General features: G+C 35.7%; 1 protein-coding gene across 2 annotated transcripts in view; it reads right to left on the bottom strand.

The window, feature by feature from the left end:
* LOC113231240 (transcription factor hamlet-like) overlaps window positions 1–25,957 on the bottom strand; it is a 178,647-nt gene that overhangs the window by 97,896 nt on the left and 54,794 nt on the right. For both annotated transcript variants that reach the window (XR_003310548.1, XM_026465467.1), the window contains exon 2: window positions 16,214–16,286. The gene's annotated coding sequence lies outside the window, so the exon portion shown is untranslated. The remainder of the gene's footprint in view (window positions 1–16,213; window positions 16,287–25,957) is intronic.

The following is a 25,957-nucleotide window of genomic DNA, read 5'->3' as shown; positions in this document are numbered from 1 at the left end:
GTAATAATTATAAGAAAATAAAATATACTGGAGAAAAGATTGTAAGTGAACATCAAGCTTATTACAATTACAAGCTGCGACTTTGTTGTGTAAATTTGAACGCTATTAACAAAGCATTTCGACAGTGTACGTATCTGTAGCAATTCAAAAAGCCGCAAATAAATACCGAAAACGAAACACAATCGACATTCCACGAAATTGTGGTAAAAGTGTTGTGCCATTTCGATAAATTGTGTCTATTAAATAAATCGATGAAAAGGAATAAAAATTTAATGTATTTTTCCACTCACTTTACGCGTGAGTGATTGAAGAAGCGTGGTCGCATTGGCTCCGTGAGTGGTCCAGTGACAATGCCAATTCACCAATATTATCTACCATGTAATGATAATTTTCGATTGTTTGCTATAACGTGATGAAACAGACATTTTCTCAATGCCTATTTTACGATTTCTAGTGGAATTGGCGGCGTTTAGGTTTGTTTGTTTTCGGAAATAAATTTACGTTGTATAACTTTATCGTTTTTTTTTTGAAACTCACTAAAATGTTTTATTATTGTTAAGTTTTTATTATTTTTCAGACTGTTGCATGGTTGGGTTCGGTTAGGATCACCAATGAGGTAGATGTTTCCTTCTGTGAAGCGGTGATGCTCCAGAAGTAGATGGCCGAGATTGGAAGAGGTGGGATCCCTCTCACTAGAGCATCCGACAAGGCCACAGTGGGGTTTTAGTTCGGCCTGAATAATCGCGGGGGCACGGAGAGGTATCCTAGGAGGATTTCCACATGAAAAAATAAATGTTAGGTTCACCCAGTACTTATTGTTGCCCGTGGGTATCGTAGAAGGTGATTAAGACGATAAATTGGTCAAGATTTGTATCGAGTGGAGGACTTCATAATATACATAGATAGTATATATAGATATAATATAAGATGCTACAATATAAGCCAAAAGTATATTTTTCATCGAGGGACTAAAACAAGCCAATATATATCCAAAGTGGTTAGCCACCCGAGCTTTGGCGAGGTTGTATATTACTTTTAACAACTATTAAATTTTATATTATTTAAAATTTTACTTTTCACAACTATTGCGAGAAAAAAATAGTTGCTATGTCGCGTCACTAAATGGTCCATACACAAACGCATTAACGCGGGAAATTAATATGACGCCAGTGTCTATAAGGAAAAGGCAGTGACAGGCACCCGCTACCCGAAACGTTGGTTTATTTGAAAAACAAATAAAAGCGATTCAGATCCGAAAAATAGTTTCGTTTCCTAAGCAAAGACACAATTATTTTTCAATGTTTTTCTATGTCACACACAGCTGAATTTAGTTTATTATAGACAAAATAATATGGTCTTGTAAGATGTACTAGTATCACGAATGCTTCCTCTCTGTAATTGAAATTGCGTCCGCTCTGCATGTTTTCTCTTAGAAATGTAGTTAACGTATTTGATTTGATAGAATCGATATTCCAGGAAAGATTATTGGTAAATATAACGCGAAATTTTCTACCTTTAAAATTTAATCATTATTAAATGTGCGTCTTTTAACGTACAGATGCGTTCGATAATGGAGCATGGTTACCTAGAATTCACCTCGAGACCTAAGTTATATTTCATATTAGAGTACTTAGGTTTTTGTGATTGTTACACATTGAAAATAAAACAATTTTTTCTGGTTTAAATCGCGTATGCGTTTCGAGCTCTTTAAATCTTTCATTACACTACACATACGGTGGACCAAAGTGACATTAGTCATGAAACAGATGTGTAATAATAATGATATGTTACATTGATGTTGATTGTTTGTAACCATGTTGGGTAGGGGGGAATTGGACCAAAACCCACCACGCTGGTTCGGGTGTATAGGCGTATGGGGTATATAGGATACCATTAAACCTAATCCCTTAGTCGACTTTCACGACTTGCGCGGGATGATAAGCACCTGATACATTCTATGTTTTTTCTGCTTCCAGATCAGCAACGAGCAATGGAGCGCAGCATACTTTGGTGTGAAACGAACCGACACTGCGCTCCCAAACTCAGATTACTGATGTAGCCCAAAAAGCTGGGATACTGAAATTGAGTTGGGCTGGTCAAGTCTGTCGCATCCCTGGAGACCTGTGGGCCAAGGTAACTACGCAGTGGAGCCCGAAAAGCGTAAGGCGCCGCGGCAGACCGAGGAAGCGATGGTGTAATGAACTGGACGCCTACAATAAAGCTTCGGTCCAGTTAGCTCAGGATCGGGATGCGTGGAGGGATCAGAGGGAGGCCTTTGCCCAGTAGCCGGATACATTAGGCTAATTGTAATTGCAATAATTAATTGATAACGGTTTACACTTATTATATTTATATAAATAACGGGTTACACTGTGGGCTCTGTATGCGGAGGTCCCGGGTTCGATTTCAGGTAGGACCAATTTGGAAATTGTACATTTTAATTTATAAATTAGTTCTGGTCTGTGTGTTCTGGGAAGTGCCCCAGAGTGAATTCCGTTGGTCTAATACTCATAGTACAGGGAGTTCCCTAGTTTGAGATCAGGCAAATGGTGTGGTTGTCTGTCATTTATATATTTAATAATACCTATTGGAGATATAGATCGATATGCGATGACTTTCACGTCCTAATTGCTTAAAAAAACTCCCTCAGTTGCCGAACAGTTATCATGCCGGACTGACACGCAGAGGTTCCAGGTTCGATTTTGGGGCCGGGAGAAATATTTGTATGGCCTACATTTATTTCTCTCGTGAGTTTGGGTGTAATTTGTTGTTGTCTATGTGTGTGTCCATGGCACCCGCGACACAGGGTTTCCCCTAGTGCGGGGCTAAGTTGAGTGTGTGCTTTATAAAAAATAAATTATGCTCATCAAGAAATACAACAAAACATTTATATATACGTAAGTAATATGCAATCTGCGCCTTAGATAACAGTGTGTGGGGGAAAAAGATCTATGTTTTCGCGCCGCACTCTTACTTCGATCACATCTTTGTGTGCTGTATTTTTTTTTCATTTATCACACAAGACACGGTTCGAATGGACACACTTACGGCTGAGATGGTTCTTTCGCGGTGACGCCTGTAAGTCGTCCAACGCAAGTCCATCGCAGAAGCGGTGATGTACAGATTACACTTGGTCATTCATTATAGTATGATACACCGCTTGGTTCAGTTTTGAATAGAAAGTTGTGCATGATGCTGTATGCGACAAATTATGATGGCAGGCTTTAGCGAATCTTCAAAACTAGAGACCATACTGCTACTCTCAATCACATCACTAGTATTTAGCAGCAGTAGAGCTCCTTGTGAAAGAGTTCGTCCAGGAAATTACTGCCACTTTACCTATTTCTGCCGCCAAGCAGTAATGTGAGCATTGCTGCGTTTCCGTTTTGGAGGGTAAGGGTGCTGGTGAAATTACAGGCACAAGGGACTTGTCAACAGTGGCAGTGCCCGTCAGATGTTTGCGATTTAAAGCTGTGACTGGTACTACAACTGTTATGGACTCGCGCGTCGCTTACCACCAGGCCGGTCGAGCGACATGTTCGTCCCGTCACTTAGTATTACATATATTAATATACCACAACCATACCACATCTCAATCTAATTATAAATTATACTTTTACAAAGTAATATGCAATGGTCTTATTTGTAAACTTCATTCAGAAAAACGTTTCTCATCAATGTGTGGGTCTCTCATCAATGTGTAAATATAAACTATAAAATAATGATATTTCAATAGGCTTCTTTACAAACGTGCCAAAATACAAGTAGTAAAAGTTATTATTACATCTGTCATTCTTTCATCTTTCTAATATATGTATATGTATGTATGTACCCTAAGCTTAATTGCTCATACTCTTACTATGTTACTGGTTTAGGTAGTTTGAAACAAAATTGGCAATTATCGACCGTCAATCGGATAAGTGAGCTTTGATTAAACTAGTTTGTTGGGACATTGCTGTAATAGTGATGGTTTGTTGTCGATAGAAATTCGATGTTACGTATTGATTCGACGATGTAGAGTGGACTACGCAACTAAGGATACTCAAATGAAGATTCTTATTTTAGCGTGGAAAAACGTATTTCATTAACGAATGAAATTCTTGCGAAGATATTTTTTGTCAATAAAGGAAACTATTGCCAGCTCTTTTTTCTTATATAACAAATGGATAAAGTCTTACAAAAGTTACCACATGTAAGCTGGTTATTTACTGAACCTATATTTGGCTATAACAAAATTAGCTTGAATGACGTCAGTGGTCTAGTGTATAACCTGCTGGTGATAAAATGTGCAGGTTTCAGGTTTTGTTTCCCCATACAAATAATTTGGCCAAGTCGATGAATTCATGTGATTGTCGAAATGTTGAAGTTGCGTTTTAACGCTCAATTATTATTTGAAATTAGAAGCAGGAAGTGTAATATTAAAGCACGCACTCTTAGTCGCGCACTAGAAAAACCCTGTGTACGGTGACATGGACACACACATAAACAGCCACAAATTACACCCAAACTCATGAGAAATATAAATGCAAGCGTTACAAATATTCCTCCCGGCCCGGGAATCGCACCCGGGATCTTAGTGTGGCAGACCAGTGTGGTAACAGTGCGGCCACAGAGGCAGTCAAAGTTACACTCAAGCCCATTGTCTACTAAAGTATTATTTTTTAATTCACGGTAAAAATATTGGTTAAATTGGTTATTGGTATCTATAATTTAACTGCAACTGTGGTACGTTACATCCAATTTAGAGCCGTTATAAGGGTATAAAATAAACTTATTTCTCTTTTACATAGTTCGTTAACAAGACAACACAACAACACAGAAGGGTCTTTAACAAAACATTTCTTTACTACTTATCTCTTCAAGATTCTGAGTTACTTTTTTCCAGAAGTAAAACAATATATAATATAATAAACAATATACAAAGATCGAACAAATTCAAAGAAAAAATTCTTCGATGTGAATGTGAGTGACGAAAAAACTTTCATAGTTTTTCTCACAGATGGCGCCATGGCAAAGAAAGCCGTTAAGGCGAGGCATTGAGTATATAAACAGAAATAGAGACGAAGTAAGGCCCATCCATTCCTGGCAACTCATCAGTCAAATGAGACTGATATCACTTTTAAATATCAGCTCTCGTTTCCACTGAAATCACAAATTGGAAAGCTGAAATAGTATAGCGCCAACAACTGACCTGTGTGTACGTCTCCGTATATTCCAATAATATTCTGTATTTATTGTAATAAAGATATCTCTAACTTGGGGGGCAGTTCCATTTGGTGGTGTGGGAAAAACAGCAAAACATCTAATTACAAAACAAACGGAATTACATTTTATTGGTAATTAAATATTAAATTATGTAATTTTTAAATTTTTGTCCATTATATCAAATCGCAAGTTAAACTGGTCGATTTGAAGTGAAACAATTGACGACACCCATTATTTGTTTTGAATTCGGGCTGGCCAATCGGAGCGCAGTTGTCACCGTAATGATATGGCAGAATGGTTTTCAAACAAATTACGTGGCATTTCGTCTCTATTTCTGATTATATACGATGAGGTACGACGATACGATGAGGCGAGGTATTTGATCGAGGGCCTAGATTTTAGGAGGTGAGATTTAACGGCCGCCTCTCGCGTCCCACATTCCGCGTGTATAAATTAATATGAATAAAATAAGAACAGGCGGCGAAAATTTGACACAAATCCGACGTTGACCAGCGCCCGACGGAAATTGGTGTCGTTAAACCACTAACCAATTTTCAAGTTTTGGGATAAGCATGAATTTAATAATATTGGGCTTCATATAAAAATAATGTTACAATTACGATATTTTATGAATATCATAAATATTAAATATTAGACAACATCACATACGTTGCTCCGATCCCAAATTGAGTAACTAAAGTACTTATGTTATGGAAATTGGAATCAATGACGGTACCATAAACACCCAGACCCGAAACAATAAAGAAAAAATTTTCTACATTGATCCGGCCGGGGATCGAATCCGAGAACTCAAAGATGGTGACACCAAAGAAACTAGTGTACAAGCCACTGGACCACAAAGGTCATCAAATTTTACTCTTAAATAAATCGTTTTAGACTTTTATTATAGCCTGTTTTCAGAATTCGACATGATCGGGTAAAGTACATCTTGTCGTGTAACAAATTAACACATTGTTTAGATAGTATCCTTAGATATGTCAAATATTTTTTGTAAGATCGTTATTTAACAGTAAATACCTAAATTTGATTTAGAAAAACCGTTTTTCCCGCTTTTGATTCGCCTTAAAACCAAAAACAAAAGTGTGCAGCAGGCACATATCCCGAAGATTTTATTTGTTCCGTAGCCATTTGGAAGAGCGATAGTCTGCGTCAAGCGAAAAATGTCGCTGGTAGTCCAATCGGATCGAAGCAATTTGAGTTTGTTCGACCCGAAGGGCACTGCCACTGCGCCCAAGTGTGCGCCTGAACGACCAAGTGTTTAAAAATAATATAACAGCAAAATAGGGTAGTATTTTCACAAAAAATATATTAATAAACCCTATATTATTAAGTTAACAGCATTTCGAAAATATTATATATAACACACACCAGTTTTATAACTGACCAACGGCACCGAAGTCAATAAGAATGCTCATTGCAATCTGCTAGACGCATACAGTAAGATGATAGAAAACCGCAAAATATTCAATTGTCGACCGCAAACAGGCCTGTGCCCACCAGTGGAATGTATAAAGAGAGTTATATATATGTGTATGTAAGAACCGCAAGTGTATCTTGCTTTCGCATTACATCGAAGGAAAGTGCGCTAGATTCTCGGTGTTGTTTGATAAAATCGACTTTATAGAGAACTTAGTTTGTATGTTAAGTCTATTAAGTTGCTTTAGGGATGGGTATAAGTTTTGTTTTTATAGGTTTGTCTTTAACTCAATGCCCACACAGTCTCATTGGTTTATGCGGTACAAATACCTATGGCTGCTGTTTTTTTTTATAAATACCAAGTGATGGGACGAACAAGTCGTGCGCCTGGTGGTAAGCAACACGCCTGTCAGTGCAGTACCACTTAATGCTTTAAATCTCGAAGTTCTGGTATAAATTGACAAGTCCCATGTACCTGTAATTTCACCAGCACCCTTACTTATCCTTCAAAACTTGAACGCTGTAATGCTCACACTACACTTGGCGGCAAAAATAGGCAAGGTGGAAGTACTTCCTTGGACGAACTCTTTCACTAGGAATTCGTCCGTTACTAAAAGGTCAGTCACAAAGGTCTGTGACAAGCCTGTATACTGGCTGATCTGGGGTCAGAACCTGCACTTAGAAGGTTCCTGTGCACGCACAGGTTATAGTACCCTTCGTATACCCTAAGGGTCGGTAAGGAAAGTCACTATAATCAAAACTTATGTAAGGAAGGGGATGCTACTTTTACATTTATTTATCTACAAAACATATAAATCATAATATAAGCGAACTATTAAAAGAAAAAACTAGTAATTTAGACAAAAAGGAGGAAAACTCAACATTGCTGATTTTCAGTCTTCATTTACAGCTATTCGTTTGCTGCATCAGACGGCAAGCGGAGTGTATACTAAACATCAAGTAATTATGCAAGTGATTATGTCTATGTTGCACTGTATGTAAGAGGTATAACAAGTGACAAATTGTAATTAAAAAATAATCTAAATTTTATATATTTAATGTTGCTAGGTGATTTAATCTAGATTTAGATTTTAGATTTGCTATTCGATTTCTGTACAGACAGAAGTCATTATTTACACATTTTTTAAAAAAGAATGTAGCGTTTTGGCATTTTTTACCGGAGGTATAGGTAAAAAAGGCCTAAAACATGCAGACATGTATTGTAGACTAATTATTACAAAATATGAAAAACTTAACATTTTTTATTTAACAAAACGATTACCCACATATTTTAATTTGATGCTCTCATCACGTATTTGCACATCAGTATCAACAATATGCTTAGACAAGAATTCAAACAAGTAGTTAAGGTACATTAACAGCTTATTATTATAGGTAGTGAAGCTTATTTAATGGATGAAATTGGTTCCCTGCGGCGTGGTCCACATAATCTTTCTTTAGTTTTCGGTACACTGTACAAGTACAGCTGCCGCGATAGAGATTACATAATATATTATGTCGACATGTTTGAATTTTGATGTCATCGTCATCTGTCTGTTAAATGTCGCGAAAGCGATATACATCGATACAATACATCGATATTAACGGTTTGACATCTTGACACTATGTAGAGCAGTAGTAGCAGTAGAGTTCCGTGTGAAAGAGTTGGTCTAGGGAAGCACTTCCATCTTACCTATTTCTGCCGCCAAGCAGTAATGTCGGCATTACTGTGTTCCGATTTTGCTGTTGAAATTATAGGCACAGGGGACATAAGTTGAAAAGTCCCATGTGCCTGTAATTTCACAAAATTCATTCTCATGTTTCAAGGTGAGGAGCGCAGTGGTGATGCCACTCAGATCTTTGCGATTTAAAGCTCTGAGTGGCACGGCAACTGTTATGGACAGGGGTGTAGCTTACCATCAGGTGCACGACTTGGTCGTCACGTCCCTTGATATTATGTAAAAAAAAATAATTTCAATGCGGTAACCGATGTATATATATACATCGATATCGTTGAGGCAGCCATGTTGTATAAATGACAATTCTGTGATTCCAATTCTTAAGCTGAAATTAACGGATCTCAGATTCTCTATTAATTTCAAAAGCAACTACAAAAAAAAATTTTTTTTACTTTATTGCATACAAAACAGTACAGATGGTGGACTTAATGCCATTAAGAATTCTCTACGAGTGAAGCTGGGTTCAGAATAATTAACACGACGATGCAAAACACGACCAACTAAGATTATAACTTTTTTATAAAAACCGACCTCAAAAGTTTGCGGAATTACATTTATTTCCCAAGTTTTACTGAAATCGGTTACCGGAAAATACGCGAAACCAGATTCATCCCTTCGTTTGCACCCTTAGATTAGAATATTTTCTTCAAAATTAATGGAACCAATATTGAAGTCTATCCAAAAAAAAGAATAATCAAAATCGGTTCACAAATGCCGTAGTTATCGTGTACCATACATACAAAAAAAAAACAGTCCAATTGAGAACCCCTTCTTTTTTTTGAACTCGGTTAAAAACCGATAGGATCAAAGTTTATTAGTAATTAATTACTATACATAATTTACACATATAAAGGTACATACAATATATAACATATAATACAAACTGCATGACTAATTGTATCCAAATAATCTATATAGTATGTATATATAATACATAATAAATATATAACAATGTTAGACTAATGTATGTAGATGGAGACTCCAACATGAAATCAATAGCTACCACGTTCGGCGCTTTTTAACATGGGGTGGCAGAGCGTTCCAGAGTCGTAACCATAGATATAGGAAAAAAGGGGAGATTTGGTATGAGGGCGTGGTTAGTGTCGCCTCGATATGTCCAACATACGCATATCGAGGTGACACGGCTTCAAATTTGGCACAGTGACCTTGCAAAATTGGATTCAAAACAAAAATGTAAAAACCAGTGGGATAATATACGACCGGTTATTTGCAATTTTAATTACTATTTCTATTATTTAATGTTTTATTTTTGCCTCCATAGAAAATTCTACACTCGAATATAGTTGATTTGCAATGATTATGTTTATCGACAATAAATTTTTACTGAAATGTTTGAATTTCTTACTATGATTGTTGTAATTAAAGCTCTTCATATCTATGGTCATAAAAACATATAATTCACTAGAAAATTTATAAGAAAGAAAGATGTAAATGAAGGATAAAAAAATTTCATATCTTCTATGTAATCTTTACCTCGTGTTCGGCGTCATAGAATATCTATATTGCCATCATCAAGATGCTTCGAAGATATTCTTGATCACTGCTTTCTCATAGCACCTCCAAACTACTATCTACGATCTATCGCAAAACATAGTCCTTAATAGATAAAGTAGATAATAGCTGTCTTATCGTTTGCATTGAACAACAGTGAAATCGCTAGTGATTTCTCTAAGGCCCGACTAATAAAATACTTCGCGTAGACCATAATTTATTTTCTATTGGTACTTGCCTTCAGGCTGCCTTCTTTTGTTCCGTATAATGGATAGTCCAGTAATTAGAAGTTTGTTGTATTGGTTTTGTAAACTGCTCTGGTCATCGTATCGTAAATTACTTATGAAACCTTTAAATTGGTTTTCAAGCTAACGACTACTTTCATAGAACACGAATAGCAATTTTAGACAAATCCATATCGATATTCATATCACCGTATCGATTATTTTAACGAGCAATCGATAAAAACTAACTATTACCTTGTTTACCTAGCCGATTGAAAACTATTACATCGAACAAGTCTACTTAATATTCTGCTATGTCATTCTGGTCCAGGCTAACTGATCAATTTGTCTCGTAACCATCTAATTAAGAATCGATTTCCATAAACGCTTCAAAATCGGCTGTTCAAACAGCCAGTTATAATCGATCATAAAATTTTCATAATTTAATTTGTGACACGATTTTGGATTTATTGAAAATGGACACTACAAGGCTTGTGGGCCGTGATTATGGTCAATAAAGTCGTTATTTGCTTCGAAAATTTTCAATCTAGAATACGTTAGTCGATAGATTGTATTTTTTAACGTAATTATTACTATTATATACAATTTGAGGTGGTCTGAGCTTTAGTAACGCAGACTGTGAGTCCAATACTAAGTAAAACATCATTTATTACCAGGTGAGATCAGTGAAAAAGATAGGTGTTAATAGTGGGAAAGCAATCATGACTATGATAAGGTCCTCAAGCATTGAGCAATTAAGATTTCCTAACGATGTCCCTTAATTCGCTCCCTAGAGAACACTTCTCAATGATACTCCGGATTGAGACTACTATTAGTAAAATTTGAAATAACTTATTTGAAACAAGTGTAAAAATATACATTGAGAGTTTATCTACTTAAGAGAGGTTACACACAGTAGCGATGAATTCGGGCGTTCGTGAAACGCGCTTGCACTTGCGATTTTTAGGCGATTGCATCGATGCAAACGCGCGATTGCATTGTATCGATGCGATCGGTTAGTAGCAGTAGAGCTCCTTGTGTAAAGGTTCGTCCAGGGAAGTACTGCCACCTTACAGTCTTACTGTCAGCATTACTGTGTTCCGGTTTTGAAGGGTCAAGGGTGCTGGTGAAATTACTGGCACATGGGACTTGTCAACGTATGTCTCAGGGTGACGGGAGCAGTGGCAGTGCCCCACAGAAATGCGCTTTAAAACTCTGAGTGGCACTGCAACTGTTATGGACAGGCGTGTAATTTACCATCAGACGCACGACTTGTTCGTTCCGTCACCGATATATAAAAAAGCCGCCGCTAGATCCCAAGCGATACAATCGCGCGTTGGTATCGATGCAGTCGACCGCTTGCATCGCGTTTGCACCGCTGCTTAATGTCGCCGTCTGTAACAGCTCCAAGATTCGAAACCCATATTTACGATCTAAGCACAGGTCAAAAACGGACACTATCATTATGAGATATGACGATGACACAGATCATTTGCAACGTTACAGCTGTTACAGGAGTTGTACAGCTATGGACATGTAACTTTAATATGATTTTTTTGGGTAAAACTCTTTCTTTTCTTTTGAAAATTTCTTTATTTAGTTTAATTGATCGGGGAACAGTCAAACGTTTCACCTGATGGAAAGGAACAAACGCTGTTTAAAATTATACTATAACACTTCAGATGAGTATGAGTTTCAATTATATATTTGTTTATCCATATGGATACATGCTATATCTTTTACAGTCTGAAATATATTAACTGTGGAATGTTATCTACATTTTGAAATTAGATTCGGTCAATTAAATTACATGTTTCGAAATCTTTGAATAATGGATATCAAACAGAAATTCAATTTAATCTTAAAATATTGCATATTAATTCCAATCCAGTTGTAACTCATTCCATGACTTGAACAATCGCGTGACTATAGTTCATTATGTGGCGTGTGTCAAAATAAGTTTGTGACCTCAAACAGAGGAGAATTAAATATACGCGACTTATAACACAAACGACTTTCCATCTTTTATTGTATCGTTTATTTGTTAGAAACGATCAGTGCCGTGCAGTTGTAAAACAGCTCTATCAATTTAAAGTGGACATTTCTGTGAGCACGTTCTACATAAACGAAATTGTTTTAATGTTGGATATTAGTTAATCAAATAAATGCGATCTGGAAACTAGTTTAGTTGATCGTATTTTTTCATATTCATGTTAAATTACATAGTTCCAAAAGTTTCAAATTTATGTTTTAAATGGAACTATGTTTTTTTTAATAAATGTACGCTATTTAACAAAAAATAGAAAAAAATGTTTCATTTCCAATGTGTAGCAATTGCGAAAATCTGACAACTCGTAAGGTTCAACAATACTCAGATTTTTTAATTTAATACAATTGAAAATTTTGCGTATATTTTGGAATGACCCTATAAAAATCTTTATTTTTATTATTTATAATTTTTTCATTTTTGTCTTTTTTTTCTTTATGATTCTTTATCTAAAAATCAATTTTGAAGGTTAGACGAAGAAGTTATATTAAATGTTCTATACATCTACCGTATTATTTAATTGAAAATCAAAATACGAAGTGCCTAATGCAGGCGCACAGAACTGTCTTCTAAAAACAAATTCTGGAGATTGGTAGCAGTGTCACTCTGTGACAGTATTCGTATTTGATTACAGAGATTATGAAAAATCGTCTTTGCTTAGTCGTTATCCGTTATGCATGTGTGTATTAATACCTGTTTCATATAAATTTTGGACTGGTAATTAAATGTAACATTCATATGTATCGTTTATTCATTACCAGTTTTTCATCAATAATCAATGTATGACATTGCGAACGCTCGATTATGTTACGGTTAAAGTGTCCGTACTTTGCGAAATTGCTCCAATTTGTGCGAACGAGTTGGAAATGTGGGATGTGCGAGAATTTCCCTGGTCGTTTGCCATGCGATATATAGCCCCATGTTATGCGTGTGCGCTCCCATGTATAGTAACCGACAATTGGTGTTGGCTGTAAAGAATCTAGATAGCGTCTATTAAATGATTTCCTTTTTTATTCATAACACCATTCGTAGTTATTGACCTACTCCATAGTAGTAGTAGTCTTTAGTAGCAGTAGAGCTCCGTGTGAAAGAGTATGTCCAGGGAAGTATTGCCGCTTCACCAATTTCTGCCGCCAAGCGGTAATGTGAGCATTACTGCGTTGCGGGTTTGAATTAATTAATTAATTATAAATTTAAATATGATAACAAAATTTTGTACCAGGACAAATCTGCTGTTCATATTTAGTGTGTTGTTTTAGTCCTCTCTGTTATACGTGTACTAAATTTACTATTTATTTAAGAGTAACTGTTACTAACACTAATTGTGTCAATGTTAACTTAATATACGAACTTTTGTTATTATTATTGTAGGGTTATATGCTGTAGAAGATTATTACGGCTATAAACATGCACTGCAGTGAGAAAGATAATTGACCTGAAAACCACTCCTTATAGAACGTTCGGAACGTATGGAACGTATAATTGTTAAAAATAATGATTATTTCAAATAATAGGTACATAAAGGTCTTAATAGTTATGGGACATATTATGTATTTTGAAGGATCTGGAGTTTTAAAGGCTTTTAACACTGTACTACAAGTCACCAGGTCCTAACCCTTAGGAATGACACATATATACCAACGAGATTATTAAGTACAATCAGAAACAGACTATAGGAGAGAAACGAGATGACATAATCTCAGTAAAAAACCAACCTCAAAAGTCATTCATCTCCTACTTTGCTACCCTTAGAGATGGAATATTTTCTTGAAATTTCTATTGAAACGAAATCACTATTGAGGTACCCTCTTTCCAATAAAAAAAGAATCATCAAAATCGGTTCACAAATTCCGGAGTTATCGTGTAACGTTCATAAAAAAAAAATCAGTCGTATTGAGAACCTCTGCTTTTTTTTTAAGTAGGTTAAAAATGGCCGTGGCTCAGATGGCGTCTGATAGCATCTGGCACTGGTTTGCTAGGAGAAGCTGATTCGAATCCAGCCGGATCGAAAGATTTTTTCTTCGATTGATTATAACAAACTTGTGGAGTAATTTCACAAAAAATAAATGTACTATAATAAGTACACGGTGGTGGTGAAAGATCCTGATATTCAATAATTACAAGATGACAAAATTTATACAATATAGATAATTCAAACTTTAAAATATATTCAGTTAAGAAATATGTATGTTATTGAGTCAATGTCTCTTCCAGTCCATGTTCATGAGAGACCAGAACATGTTACGAGGTATTACAACGAGGTACCTTCTCTGGTAGCGGCTAATCGCAGCCGGAGGTCAGACCGTGTAGCTGGCGGCCCGCCACGTTTATTATAATAAGCTCTGGTAGCCATTATAAAGTTTACCCATCGCCCTTTCTGTGCCTCTGCGAGCATTACATTAGCGGAATTTTGCTATTAATATTCTATTTAGGGTCGAGTTGGGTTGAATTAATTTGTGTTGGACGAAATGTTAGGTAGTGTCAGGTTAGGCGAATTCATGAAATATTTTGGTAAAATAAATTCAATACATGGTACATAATAATCATGGTTGTAAAACAGGCCTATTCCACTTGACCCTACCAGCTGACCCCAACTTTTTCGCCTACCACATCGTCGCTGGTTGAGATAAGTGAAAATGAAGTTTCACATATCCCTATCAATAAAATCTCTTGATGTGTACAGTATAAGTACAGTCTCGACAAAAATATCTAATTAAATATTCACAGTAATATATTTTTGGTAGATAATTGTAGCTGGTGGGTAGAAGATCTCTTTATTGACCGAGTCACGATAAATTAAAAAAACCATGTAACGGTCAATATGAACCTGAAGACTTTTGGCGACTTCAATAAATTTAAAAATTACAATGATTAAATCGACATCTCTAGGCAGCGAAGGTAGCTGTAAAGGTACTTCTCTGAGTGAAGAAATAAATTTTTCACAATTTTTCAAAAACCAAAAACAAAGATCTGCAACAAACACATGGAAAAATTCGTAAAATCTACTGGTTCGTTCCTTGGCTTAATTGGCAGAGTATCTGGCATGGATTGACCGAGGATGCTGGTGCCAGCCAGATCGAATAAATTTTTCTCAGGCTCAACTCACACTGGCGCAGAGTCGAGGCGTCGCCAGGTGTTGTAATTGAAAAACAGGACGCGATTGCAACCAAACGCCGATGCGCATCATTGCGCGACTCCATATTTGCATAACACAAATTTGTACATTAATAATGGGAAAATAGGGATGAATATGCTATAGGCGAAAAACATGACGTCGCGACGCTTCGACTCTACGCCAGTGTGAGTTGAGCCTTAGTGTTTCGATCTTTGTTGTAATAATTAAATTCAATACTGTTTTTTTTTGGATGCCAATAGACGGGACGAACAAGTCGTGCACCTGATGGTAAGCGACACGCCCGTTCATAACATGTGCAATGCCGCTCAGAACTTTAAATCGGTAAAAGCCTTTGTTTAGATAATCTTTCAACAACTAGTTGGTCCTTGGGTTTGCAATGACGTTTTAAAAAAGTGTATGATACATGCTCCATAATCACACATGTGTACTCATTATACAGGTTGTCACCGTTAAGTGTGGCAGGCGATTATTCCGTAAATATAAAAGATATCAAAAACTTTTAAACTGATATCGAAGTACATTACCTAATGAGTAAAACGATATTAAAAACTTTTTAAAAATAAAACTAGAAATACCCAAAATTTAAATGTTAATCGCTCCCATACATTCAATATGATATTCGTAGAGAGTGGTTTACTTATTTGATAAAGTACTTTCGATATCAATTTGAATGTTATTGATATTTTTTATATTTACGAAATAATCGCCTGGGTACACTTAACGATTACACCCTATGTAATAATGAGTGAACGATGATGCAATAATACGTATGATCCTTATTCTATATTTAGTTAAATATTTTTTACAGGAGTTCAAACAATCCCAAAACCTTCAAAGTTTAACTACATATGTTTACTTAAATGATGAAAGGAATATTAGAGATGATGATTATAGATGAGCATTAGTAACTTACCTATTAGCGCTTGGATGTGGTATCTCGGTATAAGCTCATTTGCGGTAGACAGCTTGGCGGCGGTGATGTAACACTGGAAACAAAATATACATTGTTAGTGTATGTTTTTTGTAGACACAACTGCGAAGTCAATTTTAAACATGTGTCAGACTTATGTTTCGTTGTTAACCGATTTCAAGAAAAGAAGGGGTTCTCAATTCGGCTGTATTTTTTTGTGTGTATGTTACTCGATTACTGCGATATTAGTGAACCGATTTCGATGATTATTTTTTGCTAGAAAAGAAATAACTTTACGTAGCAGTAGAGCTCCTTGTGAAAAAGTTTGTCCAGGGTAGTACTGCCACCTTACCCGTTTCTGCCGCCAAGCAGTAATGTCAGCATTACTGTGTTCCGGTTTACGTTCCGAACTTACGTCTCAGGGTGACAGCGCAGTGGCAGTGCCCCTCAGATCTTTGCAATTTAAAGCTCTGAGTGGAACTGTAAGTGTCATGGACGGGCGTGTAGCTTACTATCAGGCGCACAGCTTGTTCGCGCCGTCACTTGATGTTATAAAAAAAACCGTTAACCGATTTCAATAAAACTTGGCAAATACATGTAATTCCACAAATTCTTAAATCCGTTCTTTTTACAAAAAAGTTATAAATACATATGTAATAATAACTTGCTTGGACAATGAAGGAAATTATAGTGTTGAAACCTGCATATAGGAGAAGATATGCCAAATTCATTATTGACTAGTGAAGTTGAAAACTGGCATTAGGGAGCATGGTGGACAGTAGCCTGCCTGCGTGACCCGTGCCCAGCAGTGAGATGTATATGTATTGCTGATAAATGTTGAAAATGTCATTAAATTCTGTGTTACTAATCAAAGCTGAAATAACGACAAAAACAAGATCCGATTTACATAACTGGTGGGTTACACATTAATAATAATAATGTGGCCGGATAATTTTACCAATTATCTGGTATCTGGGCTAGAACAAATTTCGAAAAAATAATTTCCCTAATTGGTCTTATCGGGATACGAAACCAGGACCTGCACATCAAACGCTTACATTACAAACTGTAGAGCCACTGAAGTTGTAGGCCATTACTTTTAGCAACTGAAGTAGCCGTTATTTGTAACCGACTTCCAAAAAGGAAGAGATTCTCAATTGGACTGTATGTTTTTTTGTACTTTTGTTACGTGATAACTCTTTGTGAACCGATTTTGATGATTTTTTTTGTTGGAAAGAGGGAATCTGAATGGTGGTCCCATTCAAATTTGAAAAAATATTCCATCTCGAAGGGTGGCAAACTAGGGGATGAATGACTTTTGAGGTCAGTTTTTTTAGTACTCTGTACTGAAACTATAAATTACATTGTTTTTGCCGACAAAACATCAAAGAAAAGATTGTTGACAAACATTGTGCTGTAGAAAATGTAAGTACCATGATAATTCCAATATTAGACCACCACGAAGACGTCTTTCAAATAAACAAGCCCACTGACATAATATGACAATAATCACCGTACGCATTGATAGCTAATAAAGCTTGTTTGGTCATAATAATGACAGTGATTGACGAAATAACTAATAACGGTGGTTAACAAATAATAAGCTGACGTTGCAAGATGTTAATTTCATCGCCATCCGAATCTTACGCAACTATTGCCCCAGTCGTCCCCAAATGTTCCTTTGGACAGTTGCGACAAACCTTCTTACCAATTACTTCACGATAATAATTGAAAATCGACGGTGAATTTGTCGCATCGTGACAGAGTCCTACGGATCCGTTTCTCCGTATCTAGAAATCGACAAAGTACAATTAATTGCGTGATCTTTGATCTGTTGCCAAATGTTTTATGGACCTGCATTGTTAGTAAGACGGGATTGAAATTACTGTGTATATAGTATATGGTATTGTTCCAAGCTTTAAGCTTTTAGATTGGCATTCTGCACATAATTCACTTAAGAACATTTTTGCTTATACTCGTACGCCATGAAAAAAAAATAATGTGAATATTTTTTTATATTTTTAAATTATAAATACGAGAATTATCATCAAAAGTCAATTAAAATTGCGCTTAAATTAGTTTGGCTTAAATAGAAAATAAAAAAATTGTCTCTACTCGACACAAACCAAAATTATAATAGTTAATATAAATTACTACGCGTTCTTCGAGTTAGTTTAGAAACCAGATACACCACACATTATTTCAAAATTATCTTTACATCTCTGTATTAAAACGATTTCCTTATAGACGTAGAATCTATTACCCGCCGGTTTTACGATGCGCACGCGCCAGTGACGCCACTTTATGAACTCCTGTTTTATAATACGGATTGCAATTTTACATAAACTCCGGAATTTCAGGCTAATAAATGTTGGTTGGTAACTTTAGTTACCGTTAACGGATTTCTGTTCATTTGTGTGGAGCTCAGTTAGGTCTATAAGAGCTATAATACGGTCGGACCTTTATACTAAGTAGGTATTTTGTTTGGTTTTAGGTTTGATACATAAAACCTGTCTGGTTTTACCATGGGCACCTTATCAAGTTACGAAAAAGTTTGTTATTTCATTTAAAATGTTCCTATTCGATCAATTTGGTTTTATGAGTAAATAAAAACAATGACAGACGCAGTGGCAGTGTCCCTCAGATCTTTGTGGTTTAAAGTTCTGAGTGGCATTGCAACTGCTATGGACAAGCGTGTCGCTTAGCATCAGGCGTACGACTTGTTCGTCCCGTCACTAGATATTATAAAAAAATATATTAATACTGTCATTCGTATAGTGCCATAAGTTATTTTCTTATTTGACTTGCTTCAACGAATTTCATAAAATATGTTTGTATTACTCCAACGAGTAGTTTCGTGCAACAAAAATTCCAACCTTAAATTACCTTTCTGTTTTATCTACCCCTCTTGCACATACTACATAAATCACCGATACGTTTCAAAATACCGGATTATACATTGCCTAACAAGATGGATTTTTCATATCGCTCATAAGCACATGAATGAGTTCGTCGAAACAAAGGTTATAAACAATTTGTGGTTCCATTAGAAGTTGGCCTATTGAAAAAACCTGCGGCGATTGGGATGTATGGTTGAAGAGCTTAACTAACTTGTTTGATGAGGCACGTGTCACGTCAGTTATTTTTAGATATGTTTACTCACTATTACTGAATTTTAAGAATTAGTGTTTATCGTGATTAGGCAATTTGTGTATAGGTAATTTTATTAATTAGTAACCAGTTGTATGATCATGGAGCGATGGTAGCTGAGTGCAGAACAGTTGTTTTTATGATACCAAGTGACGTCACGATGAAGTAGTGCGCCTGGTGGTAAGTGACACGTCTATCTATAGCAGTTCCAGTGCCACTCAGAATTTTCAATCTCAAAGGTATGAGGGGGTAACTGACACTGCGCCCATCACCCTGAGACATAATAAGTTGACTGTTCCCATGTGCTTGTAATTTCACCAGCACCCCTTCAAAATCACCACATCAACTGTATTACAGATCGAGTTACGAGACCTTTCGAATTCTATCTTTATCTGTTTTTTGTATTTTTTCGCTTTTTATAGCTGTGAGTGGTCCTGTAAGAGAATTATGAAGCTTCTGAAGTAGCCCTAGTTTGGCATAGGGATGATTTTTTTGTGGATTCTATCTTTATATTAACAATTATAACGTATTTCGTATTTTTATTCACTGTGCAAACATACATATTTCTTTCTCGCTTTAGTGCGGTAAAAAACGGCGATCTGGCACTATTTTTATATTTTTGTTGGTGGAAAGGTGTGATTATTACGGCAAGAGAAAAATAGATATCCTTTTAATTTCATAAAGAATTAAATTAAATGATAATGAAAATGTCTTCATTACTTTCACAAAAAAAAACTTATACTTATACGTACCTATGGTCCTCACATGTTCTTGAATATAGTTTCATTTGTGAAAGTCTGGTGTCTATACTAGGATTAACCTGTGTACACAAACACAGCACCAGGCTCTCACCCTTACACCTCTAAGCAGACGTAAGAAAGATAGGCATAAGATACGTGTACTTAAATAATTACAAAATAAAGCAAACATGAAAATTAACAGTTGTTAAATTAGTTTTAAACATATTAATAATAAACATTATTGTCTCGATTTTCAGTTTTTGTCACTAGCGCCCTTCTACCTAACGGCGGCAGAATAGTCCGTAATATTATCTGTATTGAAGCTCTCTACACTTACGAGCTGTATGTACAAAAGTAACACATCAAATACAATAGCTGATGATTCCGATCCACAAAGCAATAAGAATTTTATTATTAATCGTCACACAAGATTGATGTGACACACCCGTATCTGGGTGAAGGTTCCATTTCGTCATTCAATGAACCCTAACACAATGGGTTAACTAACAGATGAGTTAACTATTCAGGTAATTAACCCGTAATTGTGTGAAGAGTCGCACAATTATGTCATGGTATGAATTTCATATGGGAGTTGGAGGCCGTCTTCGTTTTGTTTTTCTTTTAATGAACGAATTTCATTAAAGTATTTTTAAGTAGGTTTGTGTTGAAAACAAAAGACTAATTAGAGATACAAACAAATTTAATGATATCAGATTTTCTGCAGATAGTTTAAATATTGTACACTCGCCAATAGTCAGTATTTCGTACGTAATAAGTTTAGTGAATTGTTGAAAAGTTTTTGATGCAGGTATATTTTCTTGTAGGCTTGTGTCATTCTACGTAATAATAATGTTATTCATATTAAAGTACGATCATTGAAATATGACGGACTGCCGTCGTTACAGTTTAGCATTACATGAGCACCATGAACTTGTTCACCCAATGATTATTCTGCCCATAAGCAGGCCGCCCAGATTGCTTCGATTAGCTTACGAATTACCCAACAATAGATAAGACATGAGAGGTTCTTCGACGTAGTAACAATCGCCCACACGTTCGATCTAGATCTTGTTTTAATAAACATTACTAATGGATTAGAGACAAATATACTAAATGCAGTATATTTCTGCTGCAATATTTTTGCCGAAGACGTGTCCTGTGATTGTTTGGGTATACAATTACTTAGAACTTTCAGTATAAAATAAAAGAAATCCTTTTAGTCTAATGACAATAGAATAGAAAAAAATATGGTCGGAGTGATTTACAGTCTTTTTTAGAAAGTAGATGGAGCGATTTCTAGAGTACCTGTGTTGAAATTGCTGTAATTGTTTAACTCTATTGCAAAAGTCATCATTGTGGTCTATCCAATAAAACATTTAAAAGCGTCTGCTCGTGTTTCGATTCTAAATTTCTTCTTTGTTTGATTAATTCTTCGTAAGTTAATTCTTCAATTATAAGATAGGGACATTAAATTACTGAGTTGTAAAACTGCACTTTTTTGTCTATGTCATGGATGATCACAACTTCGCTCGGGTGGTGGAGGAAATAACAATAATTAAGATGTTGGGCACGTCTCGCAGCCTCAAATAGCGATTCCGACTCGGTTCATTTTGCTTGAAATTACACTTGTCTCGGATAATAAGGGTCGGATTACCTTGGTGAGAGTTAGCGGGGGTAGTAGCAAGTTTGATTGGTACAAACTGTTTATCTACATAGGAAATGAAACTATTATATTATAATAATAATTATATATTTATAAAAATACCTATATATTTAAATCGCGTATATTTGTTTTTTCAACAAACCGATGTTTCGGGCCCTTTACAGGTCCCATGGTCACGGTTGACTGAGGTCGTACAGTCTTCAACCAGTTATGTCTAATATTGATGCAAACCACCCTATTTTTTCACTATAGCTACAATAGTTATTAATTAAATACCTTATTTTTAATTTTACAATGAAAACATTCCAATTTACTCTACATTAAGTTTTACAAATTATTTTATTGAATGAATTCATTTTCATCATTCATTTCCTATGTGTAACAATCGCGAAAACCTATGAACTCGATATGTTTATCTACAGTTTATTCCGAGACTGTTTAGTTATATATGTAAAGTTATTTATTATTAATTAGTTACTATTTGAAATTTAAATAATTAAACTTTTTTTAAATTTTTCTAAAGTGAATGAAAGCGATTGATTTGCATTCTTAACGAAATTATACATTTTTTTGCATCTAAGTATATCACGTATGTTTGTTTTTTTCTAACACAAATAGCAAATATGCTGACTCATATGTCGGTCGTAACCGTGGAATATGCAAAGAGCCCGAAACATTTGAGAAAACAAAAATACGCGATTTAGAGCCGAAAAAGTAGTTCCATCTTCAAAGTTCATTCTTTTATTTGGCGATAAAACAAATGTTTTACAAAGTCAATGGTTTTACTGTATAAAGTAACAATTAATAGTAAACACTAAAATATATCACAAAATGTGCACAATTAGCGACCTTGGCGTTGATATGAAAATTGCTGCTCAGGTATAACTTTGTATCATAGAAAGTACTAATAAAAGTTTAAATACTAAAAACTAAAACTAGGATTGAATTTTATGAATAAATTGGGTCCCCGCAGCAAGGTTTCCCTTTTTGTATAGCTATGCTAATGCGTTGAGAAAAGTAGCTGCCGGCTCTTGGGTTTCCCAGACAGTCTATTAATTTTATTAATAAAATTTTATACAGATGAAGGGCACCGGCACCGCAAGGTCAAGGGTTTCGACTCCAAACGGTACAGATAGGTAGTCGGAGCCGAGATCACGGTACTTGGGGAAAAATAAAGTGTAATTCTTAAATAAAGTTCCTCCCGCCAGCTCATCTGCTGAACCAGCCCTCATGCTGGTGTGCTGGATATGGGTTGGGCCAACGGCACACGTGGCGTCCCACACCAGTGCCCGGCGGGCAACCTCCAAGAGACGAGTGTTATTACATCGAAGCGTATGCGTATTTTAATTTACTGTCTAATAAATAACTGCCTCTGTGGCCCAACGGTTATCATACTGTACTGCCACGCAAGAGGTCCCGGGTTCGATTCTCGTGTCGAGAGAAATATTTGTATAGCCTATTTATTTATCTCGTGAGATTGGGTGTAATTTGTGGTTGTGTAAGTGTGTGTCCATGGCACCCGCGATATAGGGTTTCCCTAGAGCGGAGCTATGTGTGTGTGCGCGTTGTTATAAAAAAAATAGCATACTTGCTACACTACAAAATAACTTTTTATCTATGAACAGTTGAAGTAAGTTTTTAATAAAATTGCGTAGTTTTGTAGTATGGGACTCACCTTAAAGACGCAACCTTAACATCGTCAATTATGATGTCTTCATATCAACGACACCTGACGATTTCACTTTTTACTTTACTTTTTTCCTTATTTCATAAGAAGGCGTAATTACCCCACTTCATATATCATTTTATCTTTTTATATGTAAATTTTTGCGAAGCGCTTTTCTCTCATTTTAATTCACTAACAAGTTTTGTTGGCAAACTCTTCCGCTAAAGAATTTAGTTTAGACAATTTTAGCCTAGTGTTTATTGCTATAAGCTTCAGATAACGAGATCCCAAATTCGATTCCCGGTACGACTAAATTTTTCAATTTTGGTTCTTGGAATACTGAGTGGTACAGCTATGTAAATTTGATTACTCTTTTAACTATTCTAATCCTTTGACTGGTGTTCTTGTCTATCACGTTATTATTAAACAATATCGTACATATAATATATATATACACTATAAAATTGTTCATAAAGCACATCCGAAAGCCAAAGAGACGTTAATAGCGTAGAAATTATATACATTCTGTTTATAGCTCTGGTAAATATAGAAATTTATAACAATATTAAAGTTAATACGTGCGGGTTAAATCTATTGTAAATGCGTTCTGTTATTAATAATTGGTTTCAAGTTTCACAACATCTAGTGTAAGTACAGAATCATTAAAATATTATGAGATATTTTAATTTACATCTGAAATGATCATCCTCTATATACACATATGTAAAAGTAAATAAGAGCTATAGACTACGTAGAACTAATTTCTTTTTCAGACAACGACAACGTTGTGTATATAATATATGGACTATATCTTGTTAATTATATACATATTGTGCATGTATAATTACTAGCGCAACCACATCGGAGTTTCTATCAATACATATTTAGACGACCTCGGTGGCCCAACGGTTTGCACTGTGGGCGCTGGACGAGGAGGTTCCGGTGTCGATTCCCGGTAGAATCAATTAGAGAAACGAACTTTTCTAAATTGGCTCTGATCTGGATGTTCTTGAAAATGTCGAATTCCGGTGCTCTAGTACTAGTTAGAGACCAGGAGATTTGTGTGACTGTCAGGCATTAATATATATTAAGGAATGTCTCATAGTCAGTAAAAGAATAATTTCTTTTACTGGCTATGTTTTAAAGAATTGGAAAAAAATACCAATTTATTATACCAATTGACGCTAGGTTTCGGGTACCATTCCGTTAGCCATTTTTTTATCATACTATGTGACGCGACTGACTAGTGGAGCACTTAAAACCATCACTTAAATCTTCAAATTGCAAAGATCTGAAGGACACTGCCACTGCGCCTGTCACCCCGAGACATAATTTAATAAGTACCATGTGAACCGGACAACCGGAACGCAGGAATGCTCACATTACTGCTCGGCGGCAGAAATAGGTACGGTGGCAATATTTCCCTGGGCGAACTCTGCCACAAAAAGCTCTACTACTACTAATTTGGTGAACGAGCTTACTAAAATAGTACTGGCTGATTAGTAGTGCCCGTCAAAAATGTTTATTGCTCCATTAGAACAGAAAAATATAACCCACATCCTCTCTAATTCTTGTAACTCTATCCACAATATTAGTCGATAGATTTGCAAGAATTGGAGAGGATGTGGATTATATTTTTCTGTATCTAATGGAGCAATTAACATTTTTGACGTAACTCTATTTATACTATTCTTCTACACGTATGAGAGTTGCGATTTAGTTATTTATATAAAAAAAAAACAAACAAAAAGAATACTTATTTTGCAACCTCTGTGGCCAAGTGGCTGGGACACAGGTTTTCATGGTATTGAAATCTCTGAGGTCCTAGATTCGATCCCTGATCGCGTCAATGTAGAAAAAGTTAACTTTTGAATATTGTTTAAATTTTTATTGAATTGATATTCAATTATTTTTTGTGAAATTACTCCACTAGTTTTTATAATTATTAATACAAAGATCGAACACTCAGAAAAAACACTCAGAAAAAATTCCTTCGATCCGATCGAATTCGAACCGACGTCTTCTTGCATACCGTGCCAGACGCTATACCAACTAAGCCACGGAACGAACCAACGGACCTCACGAATTTTTCTATGTGCTTGCGTCGTGTCTTTGTACTTGGTCTTTCAACGACTTTTTAGTCGTAGCGCCATCTATTATAACAGAAATCTATGACAGATTTATCACCCAGTTAGTACCTTTACAGCTACCAGTCCTGGCAAGAGATGTCGCTATTCACTGTATTATTTAAATACTGAATATATTTTGAATATTGTCTCGGGTATGGGTGTTTGCGGTACCGTGATTGTTTCCAATTCTCTTGGTTACTTACTTTGGAATCAGAACAACGTATGTGATATTGTCTTATGTTTATTTCAACATGGCAGCGCAAGAAAAAACCTGAATACGTTTTGTTCGTACACTGTAAATAGAACGGGAAGGTAGTCTCTAGTATAAGAAAAAGTTATTGACAGGGTTATTTAGCACATTATTATACTGATACTTGTAAGTTATACACCAGACAGTAA

This window comes from Hyposmocoma kahamanoa, unplaced genomic scaffold (assembly GCF_003589595.1).
Source record: "Hyposmocoma kahamanoa isolate Upper Pololo Valley unplaced genomic scaffold, ASM358959v1 65, whole genome shotgun sequence".
NCBI classification, from domain to species: domain Eukaryota; kingdom Metazoa; phylum Arthropoda; class Insecta; order Lepidoptera; family Cosmopterigidae; genus Hyposmocoma; species Hyposmocoma kahamanoa.
This window is presented reverse-complemented; position numbering and strand designations above follow the sequence as displayed.